At 46.6% G+C, this 7,664-nt stretch overlaps 1 protein-coding gene across 1 annotated transcript in view; it reads left to right on the top strand.

Annotated features, from left to right (window-relative positions):
- Positions 1 to 2,857: 2,857 nt before the first annotated feature.
- DGKG (diacylglycerol kinase gamma) overlaps positions 2,858 to 7,664 on the top strand; it is a 131,372-nt gene continuing 126,565 nt past the window's right edge. The window contains exon 1 of the mRNA XM_084639796.1: positions 2,858 to 3,224. The gene's annotated coding sequence lies outside the window, so the exon portion shown is untranslated. The remainder of the gene's footprint in view (positions 3,225 to 7,664) is intronic.

The following is a 7,664-nucleotide window of genomic DNA, read 5'->3' as shown; positions in this document are numbered from 1 at the left end:
CCCGCACCCCAGCAGACTGCCACTGGTTAGCATGGTGGACAGAGCTGTGAAGACAGTTCCTTTTCTTTTTTAAACAGTGTTTGAACTGCCTGGCTCACAGTGGTTCCATGAGCAGACATTTCATTTAGAGGGTGTCGGCCCACATCATCAAAGGTAGTTAGGCTCCTCACTTGCATTGCTTTCAGCTGAAGGTAGGAGCCTAAATAATGAGGCTCTGGCTGTCATCTTGTGCTCGAGAATCTTCCATTCAAGTCTCTAGCTTGATGGTTGTAAAAATAACTTACAAGATATAAACCAAGAGTGACCTGATGCAGTGAAGTCTACGTGAGTCTGCAACTACCCTGAAGCAATAGCTCTGAGAGGTGGGGCCCTGTTCATCTCAATTGTACGTAACTCTTAAGACTGGTGTTATTTCACTGCTGATCAAGGCCAACCAGATGAGAAGGGATAATGACTATGCAAATGTGTGCTATCTGCTGCCAGCGGCTTGTCTTCTGGGTGACTCCGGTTGGTAAGGATTGGTTTGTAAGAACTTGGGAGAGTACCAGTACTAAAGTGAACTAAACCAGATTAACGCACAACATGTGTGCGCACACACACACACACACACACTTCAACCCATGTCTCTAACTCTCAGGTGAAGGAAATTTTCATGAGTGGTGGTGAGGAATTTTTTAGTGCTTCTGAATTGTGGGCGCTGAAGAGAATTAGAAAAAGCCAGAGGAGTCTGGCTCAAAAGCTGACTCAAGGGAACACAGAAGTATCGTGTTGTTCTTTACTCTCTTTCTGGGGAAAGGAAAACTCCACCCTTGGCTCTCAAAATAGACTTCAAAGTTTTCTGAGGGAAAGGAGACACTTGGATACATTCACAACTAGTCTGAAGGTCCAAACTTGGGACTTTGTCTACTGTACAACCATCTAGACCTCTTTGAGAGAGGTGCTCTCATTAAGCCATTCCACTAGACAAGAGATGGTTAATGAGCTCTCATCTAATAGGCTGCTACTACCAGCATGAACTTGGTAAGCATGCTCTGAGATGATACCCTTCTAAACATGAGCTCCTGGGAGAGAGGCTCAGGTTCCTGAAGAGGTAGTACTAGTGGCATCTAGGCATAAACATCTGGACAGACCTCAGATGCTTACTGGTCCCCTGGATAAATGTGAGTGTAATTGCCTGGGCAGACTCCGGGATGACATACTTGCTTCAGCTTTTCAAGGACAGCAGCTGATGTTCCTGCCTGTTCTTTCTGGAATACAGACTGCAATTGCTAATACTAGAATCTTTCCAAGGACTGGTTTCAGAGGTGCCACAAGTTCTCCTCTTCTTTTTCCAAGGACTCTACACTTTGGGGAAACCTGGATTTGACATGAGGTAGAGAACTACTTGGGTGATCTAGGAACTCCATCAAATCCCCTCTGGAGGTTATGGATAGAGCCAATGAATTCAAACCCACCAGCTTCCATTGCTCTCCAAAGCTGGAAAGTCTGCGTCTGTCCGATGCACAAAGAGCAACAGCTGGCCAGTGTGTTGGAAAGGAAGGAGCTGAGGTCCACGTTCCTTTCCCCAGGAAGAATTTCCTTTAAAGAGCCGATTTTGCTACCCCTGTATACAGCACGCATGCTCCGATGGTCCTCGTCATGTAGTCTCTCTGTGCAGTAATTGGCTATGATCTTTGCCACTCTGGTCCTTGTATCACGTCTGTGAGCTTGCTGCTGTCCTCTCGAGAGTCCTCCCTTAGGCAGGGTTAGGATTGGGGTTGGGGGCGGGGCAGACGCTTAGGGTGGGAATGTTATAATGGAATAGGCATGCAGTCTATATATATATATATATATATATATATTCCCTTCCTCCCAGTCTATATTTCTCTCCAGAAAGTTCAGTTTAAGCTGTCACTGCCCTTTTCCTGCCTTTTGAAGTCAGAGAGCTCCATCCATGCATGACTTCTTTAATGAATATAAATATAGTGAAATATAAATAATATGACATGCCTGAAATAGCGTCACCCCTGAGCATTCAGGCATGGACGTCATGGAAAGAGGGGGAAAAAGGCTTTTTATCTATTTTGGCCTTTTCTGAGGTTTGTTCCATTCCTGAGGAAAGTGCAACCTTTGCCATGGATGAAAATATGCTGACGCTTTAAAAAAAAAAAAAAAGGAAACTGACCCGTGGACTGAAACAAAGTGGAAAGTTTTCCATTGCAGGGGTTGTCATAACACTACAGGCCAGGGCCCATAACAGTGTGGTGAGAAGCGGCTTGTATCAGTGCCTCTCCACAGACACCTGTGGGGTTAGAGACACCTCTCCCGTGCTGTGACAGCATTTGAGAAATCCCAACAAACAGTGAAACAAAGGGCAGGCCAAAACAAGCTGAAAAACACCCCCTAACCAAGAGAGCTTGAATCAACACCGATTTGAAATGCACCTATGTCCAAACCTCTTCAGGCCGGGCTAAACCCCTGTCTGGATATTTGTGGCCTGAAGATTCATTTGAAGCTGGTTGGGGATTAGGAAATTCTAACCAAAAAAGATGAAAGCAACTTCACTGGAAATGGTGAGGCTTTCTTTCTTTCTTTTTTTTTTTTTTTTTTTTACTGTGGCCTGTCAATTTAAGGGAGCACTAGAGTTTTGGGCAGAACAAGTACTGCGAGGACATTGCTAGGTGATGGATCACTTTCTGGCTGGCTGCGCTTATCCCTCAGTGTGAAGAACCCAAACAGTCAGGACAGAAAGAGCGAGAGAAGGGTTAAACAAACGCATGGCTGTTTTCCCCAGCTCCTCCTCTTTCTTCTTGTGTCTCTGCTCCATTCACACTGAGCAGGCAGAACAAGTGTGTTGTCCAAGGCAGGGAGGCTGAGCAGGACCGGCAGAAAAATAACAATTCTGCAGCTGATGGCTTCAGATCCACCTTAACAGGGGTAGCTGGAGCTAGCAGGCTGAGCGGGCAAGTGCTCAGACCAGCAGAGACAGCAGCTGCCACTGAAGACAAGCTCCATCCCAGAACAACATAGACAGGAGGATTGGGGAAGAAAATAGACACCACTCCACCAATCTCCTGCCCCAAGCAACCCTTTTCCTGCCAGCCACATCTAACCCTTCTGGATTACAAGGGCCAAGCGCACAGAGGGCAGGATGGGTTTTCCAAAGGTTTGTTTTTCTATCCTCCCAACCAAGGGAATAAACTAGAAGAAGGAAAAGCCTGGGGCAGCCTGCATGGTGCTAAGAGGTAAGGCTGAACTGGGAATGACAGTGTCCATGCATTCTGTGTCTAGCTGCACTCACCCCGGGGGGTTCCTTGGAGCTGCTTGCTCAGTTAAAAGACAAACGCTGCTGCCTGGTTTTACTTAACGATTGTTTGTGATTCAGTTTGTGATAAGGGAGCTGAGCTGCTGGCTCATTGTGCGGAGCTGGTCTGCAGTAGAACTCAGTGATAAATGAGAATACTGGATCCCCCACAACTGCAGCTGGCTGGGCTGGGGAGCACAGGATGGGGGATTCGATTGAATTCCAACTGTGCCCACCTCAATATGCCCTTCTGATCCTGCCTCAAAAGCTCACCCGGAAAGAAATGGGTGCTGCTGGCCATCCTGAGCATGGGTCATTGTGTGGGGGCAGCGAGGGAGAAGGAGAAAAGCCCCCAATAAGTCCTGCTTCCCACGGATTATCAACCTCTTTTTATTTAAGCTCAGTTGTTCTCTTAAAAAAGGACTGTGTAAAAATAGAATCTTCTTTTTTAAACCAAACCAGCCTCCCTCTGATGGTCCTTAGTTGCCTTTGCTCATTTTAGGGACAAAAGTTTTCCTTCCGTTGTGCTCCTGTTTGCACAGCAGAGCCAGCACAGCTCCGAAGGAGAGAGCTGAGCGTTACTGTCCGTCTCATGCATCAGCATCAGAATTGTCTCCTAAGCCCCTGTCTGTCCCACTGATTGCAGGCAACAGGGTTACGAGCTATCAAAGAAAGCAAACTCTGAAGACAGTAGGGGCAGCTCAGTGTCACTGAAGGCTTCGTTTAGCCTGCAGAACCTTTATTACTGGCAGTGATATGCAAGATGGAAAGAAACCAGCTTGACTCTCAGCACCCAGGCTGAAGGTGTAGGGCTAGCAGGTAGAATAAGCCTATTTTGACTTGTAAGATGTGCATACTTGATAGGACTAATCGAGAGGCAAACACACCACAGTTAGTCAATATTTGGGGCGCAAACTATCATCAGGGCCTTTGCTGAACATTCTCCTCCCAATGTGTACTTTTGTTTGCATACTTTGGTATCAAACTAAGGAGGTTACGAGGTCTGTTGGTTAGTGCCTAGTCCTGGGGACCCAGAGGGTTTGGGACTGAGGCCCTGTCTTCACAAGGGGAAAAGGTGTGTTCTTAACTTGAGTTAAAATGGTAGTGAAGACAAGGCAGCTTGCAGTTTTCACATGAGTTAGCGGGTCAAGTTAGAGACGAAGCTCATACATAATCTTTAACTGGACCTGCTAACCCATGTGGAAACTACAAGCTGCCTTGTCTACTCTTACACTTTACCATGCACTGTTAAGCCAAATTACCTAAGTACTTGGGCTAAGTATGCACCTTTATCCCTAGTGAAGACACAGCCACTGGCTGGGCTGTGATTTCAGGCAATCCCCTTTGGCTTCTTTCTACTTACGTGAAAAATACTGGGGCTGTTTATGTTAGAGGAGAAGCATGAGATGGGATATGACAGTATATAAAATAATGACTGGGTTGGAGGAGGTTGATTAGAAATTTGTCCTTACCTTGTCTCATAATGAAATCAAAAGATGGTAAATTCAAAACTAATAAAGAGGAACACCTTTTCACACAAGGCACAGTTACCCCGTGGAACTCATTGCCACAAGATACCATTGAGACCAAGAGCATGGCAGGATTTTAAAAAAGGATTGGACATTTACTATGGATGACTCTGGAAGTTCTTGTTGTCCATGTAGACTTTTTTTTAAGTTTTGGAGAGTTGTAAGCTTTCTTGATTCAGAGCCTGAGCCAATCTCAAATTAATGAGGATTAGGAGGAAAACTTTCACTAATTGACTACAGCAGGGTCCTGTGAAGCATCCAGTACCAGACAGCAGAGACTGGTCTACATAGAAACCTTGTCTAATCCAGTCTGTTCCTATGGCAGGCTGACAAAACTATTATGTAAAAAGGGAAAAGCAGGAAGGTCAGTAGGGTGCTGTGTGTGCTGAGCTTTCTGACAGTGCCAGGAGGTTAGCCACACTGACCCTCCTCTGTCCCTGCTGTTGGAAGTCTCAGTCCTTGGGTTCATTAGCCCAAAGGGGGTAGGTGTGCACCTGGGAACCTTAGACCTATCGTCAGAACAGGATTGGCCCTAGCAGTGGAAAGCAGTGCCACTGCGGCGGCGTGGGGGGTGTGGGACGGACGGACGGACAAGTACTTTTACAGGTGACTTCAATGGCATTGGGCAGATCTGTGTTTATTGTATGTCACAATACATATCTGATATCAATTGTCTGATATCAATTGTGCTCTGTTTAAGTAACAATGCCTTTTTCTGAACTGCCAGTCTTGAAAATTCCCTGTAAACCAATAGGCCGAAGCACCAGTCAGGGCTGGTAAGTGCAGCCCCCACTCTGGGTCAGTTTGAGTCTTGTGTCTTAGAGCAACACAACTCCGAACACTTGGGAACAACCCCCAGAGAGGCCTATCCAGCTTTCAGTGAGCTGGGAGGAGGACAGGCCATTCCATCTAGGGAGCCCCTATGGTGCCAGCTTCCCTTTGCTTTGATAGTCCACCCCCAGATCACCCGTGCGACGAGCAACGCACTTGGGCTCTGCTCGTAACTTCTTACGCCCTGAGATGGAGGGAGCACCTTTCCGCCTCGTCACGCACACCCTGGGAGCTGAGAATTCCAGGTGGGATGAGGCCCACAATAAATTAATAAAGAAGTATTGAAATCTGATGCACGAGCGGGGAAAAGACCCCACTAGGTCTTGGTAGCTAAATGGGCTTTGCAGTGCCTGAACGCGTTGTCGGAATACTTGGCTCGTTTTTCTTAAAAAACCCCATAGACAGGATGCCAGTGCTACAAGGTGGGGGTCTGATATCCCCAGCACATGTACGCATACTTGTGCTAGCTCTCAGTGAGCTAGTGTGAGTACACAGAGCAGCGCAGCCGTGGTGGCAGGGGGAGCAGCAGCAGCAGCATAGCTGAGCCCTGCTGAGCACACACCCAGTGGTTTCAGGTAGTCTCATTTTATGGTGTCTTTGGAAACCGCACTGTTCAGCAGGCACGCTGTGCAGGTCTGCTTATTGTCTGCTATGTCCGGTGGGAGCCAGGCGGAGAAAGCCGTACATTGGTCCGTCACAGTATCTGGCACTAAGCTGGAGATGGGGACGCCCGCTCTTTGTGTTTGTAATTGGAGGGTGGAGCATACATTGGCATCTCAAGCTGGTGTGATGCACCTGTCAGACAGGAGTAACCTCACTGCTCAGCAATTGTGCTGCAGGCCTGGGAACTTGTGTCTCGTGTTCTCTCCACAACTCTGGGTCACACTGAGTTATGTGCTGAGTGTTAGGATATAGATATTCAGGCCTGTCTGCAAAGGCCTATACTTTAAGAATGTAGATATATCTTTATCATTTAGCTAGTTATAGAGGTATAAAAGAAAGACTCAAAATCACTGTCCGACTGAATAAGGCCTTTTCTCACTGTGACAGTCTGAGGCCCTGTTCTTAGGCTAAGGTCTTTGGCTAAGCAGCAGAGGCAGCCATAAGCTGGGAAGCGAACGGTCACATCCTCACATTCCAAACTAGTCACATTGAAATAAGGTGCTATTGGGCTGTTAGGAATACAAATCCTGACCTGATAATGCCTATCACCTCCAGAGAAAGGGAAGTGCCTAGAAGATGTAAAAGGAAATTAGTTTGATAGCATCCTGTCTGGCAAGAACTCACTTATCAATAGCTGGGATGTGAAATCCTCATTTCTTTGTTGTTCTATCACTGTAGTCCCCATTTCCCTATTGTTTGTCTGTATAATCTCTGTCTGGTTCTGTGATTCTTTCTATCTGCTGTATAATTAATTTTGCTGGGTGTAAACTAATTAAGGTGGTGGGATATAATTGGTTAAATAATTATGTTACAATATGTTAGGATTGGTTAGTTAAATTTCAGTAAAATGATTGGATAAGGTATAGCTAAGCTGAACTCAAGTTTTACTATATAGTCTGCAGTCAAACAGGAAGAAAGGGGGAGAATGGGAACAGGGAATGGGGGTGGGGGAATTGGAATCATGTTTTGCTAAAGGGGGGGAATGGGAACAGGGAATGGGAACAGGGACACAGGCAAGGCTCTGTGGTGACATCGAATTGTTTGCACCTTTGGACTTGGGGTATTGTTGCTCTCTGTTCATGCGAGAAGGACCAGGGAAGTGAGCGGGTGAAGGAATAAGCCCCTAACACCAAGACTGAGTCTTCTGATTCACATGTTCTTCAGAAGCACAGTCTGTCAACCCTCACAGTCCGTCAACCACAGCTAGAGGGTTTCCCCCTTATTCCCATCAGGGAGTACTAACTTTTCAGGTCATTTGGCCCATTGACCATAGAGCTACTTTGATTGACACCAGCGGAGGAGCTGGCCCTCAGTTTGCAAACACCATTCGTTAGCGCAGCATCTGAGGATGTAAATGC

Source organism: Lepidochelys olivacea, assembly GCF_965140295.1.
Source record: "Lepidochelys olivacea isolate rLepOli2 genome assembly, chromosome: 9".
NCBI lineage: Eukaryota > Metazoa > Chordata > Testudines > Cheloniidae > Lepidochelys > Lepidochelys olivacea.
The sequence above is the reverse complement of the archived record's forward strand: the minus strand, read 5'-3'. Positions and strand labels throughout refer to the sequence as shown.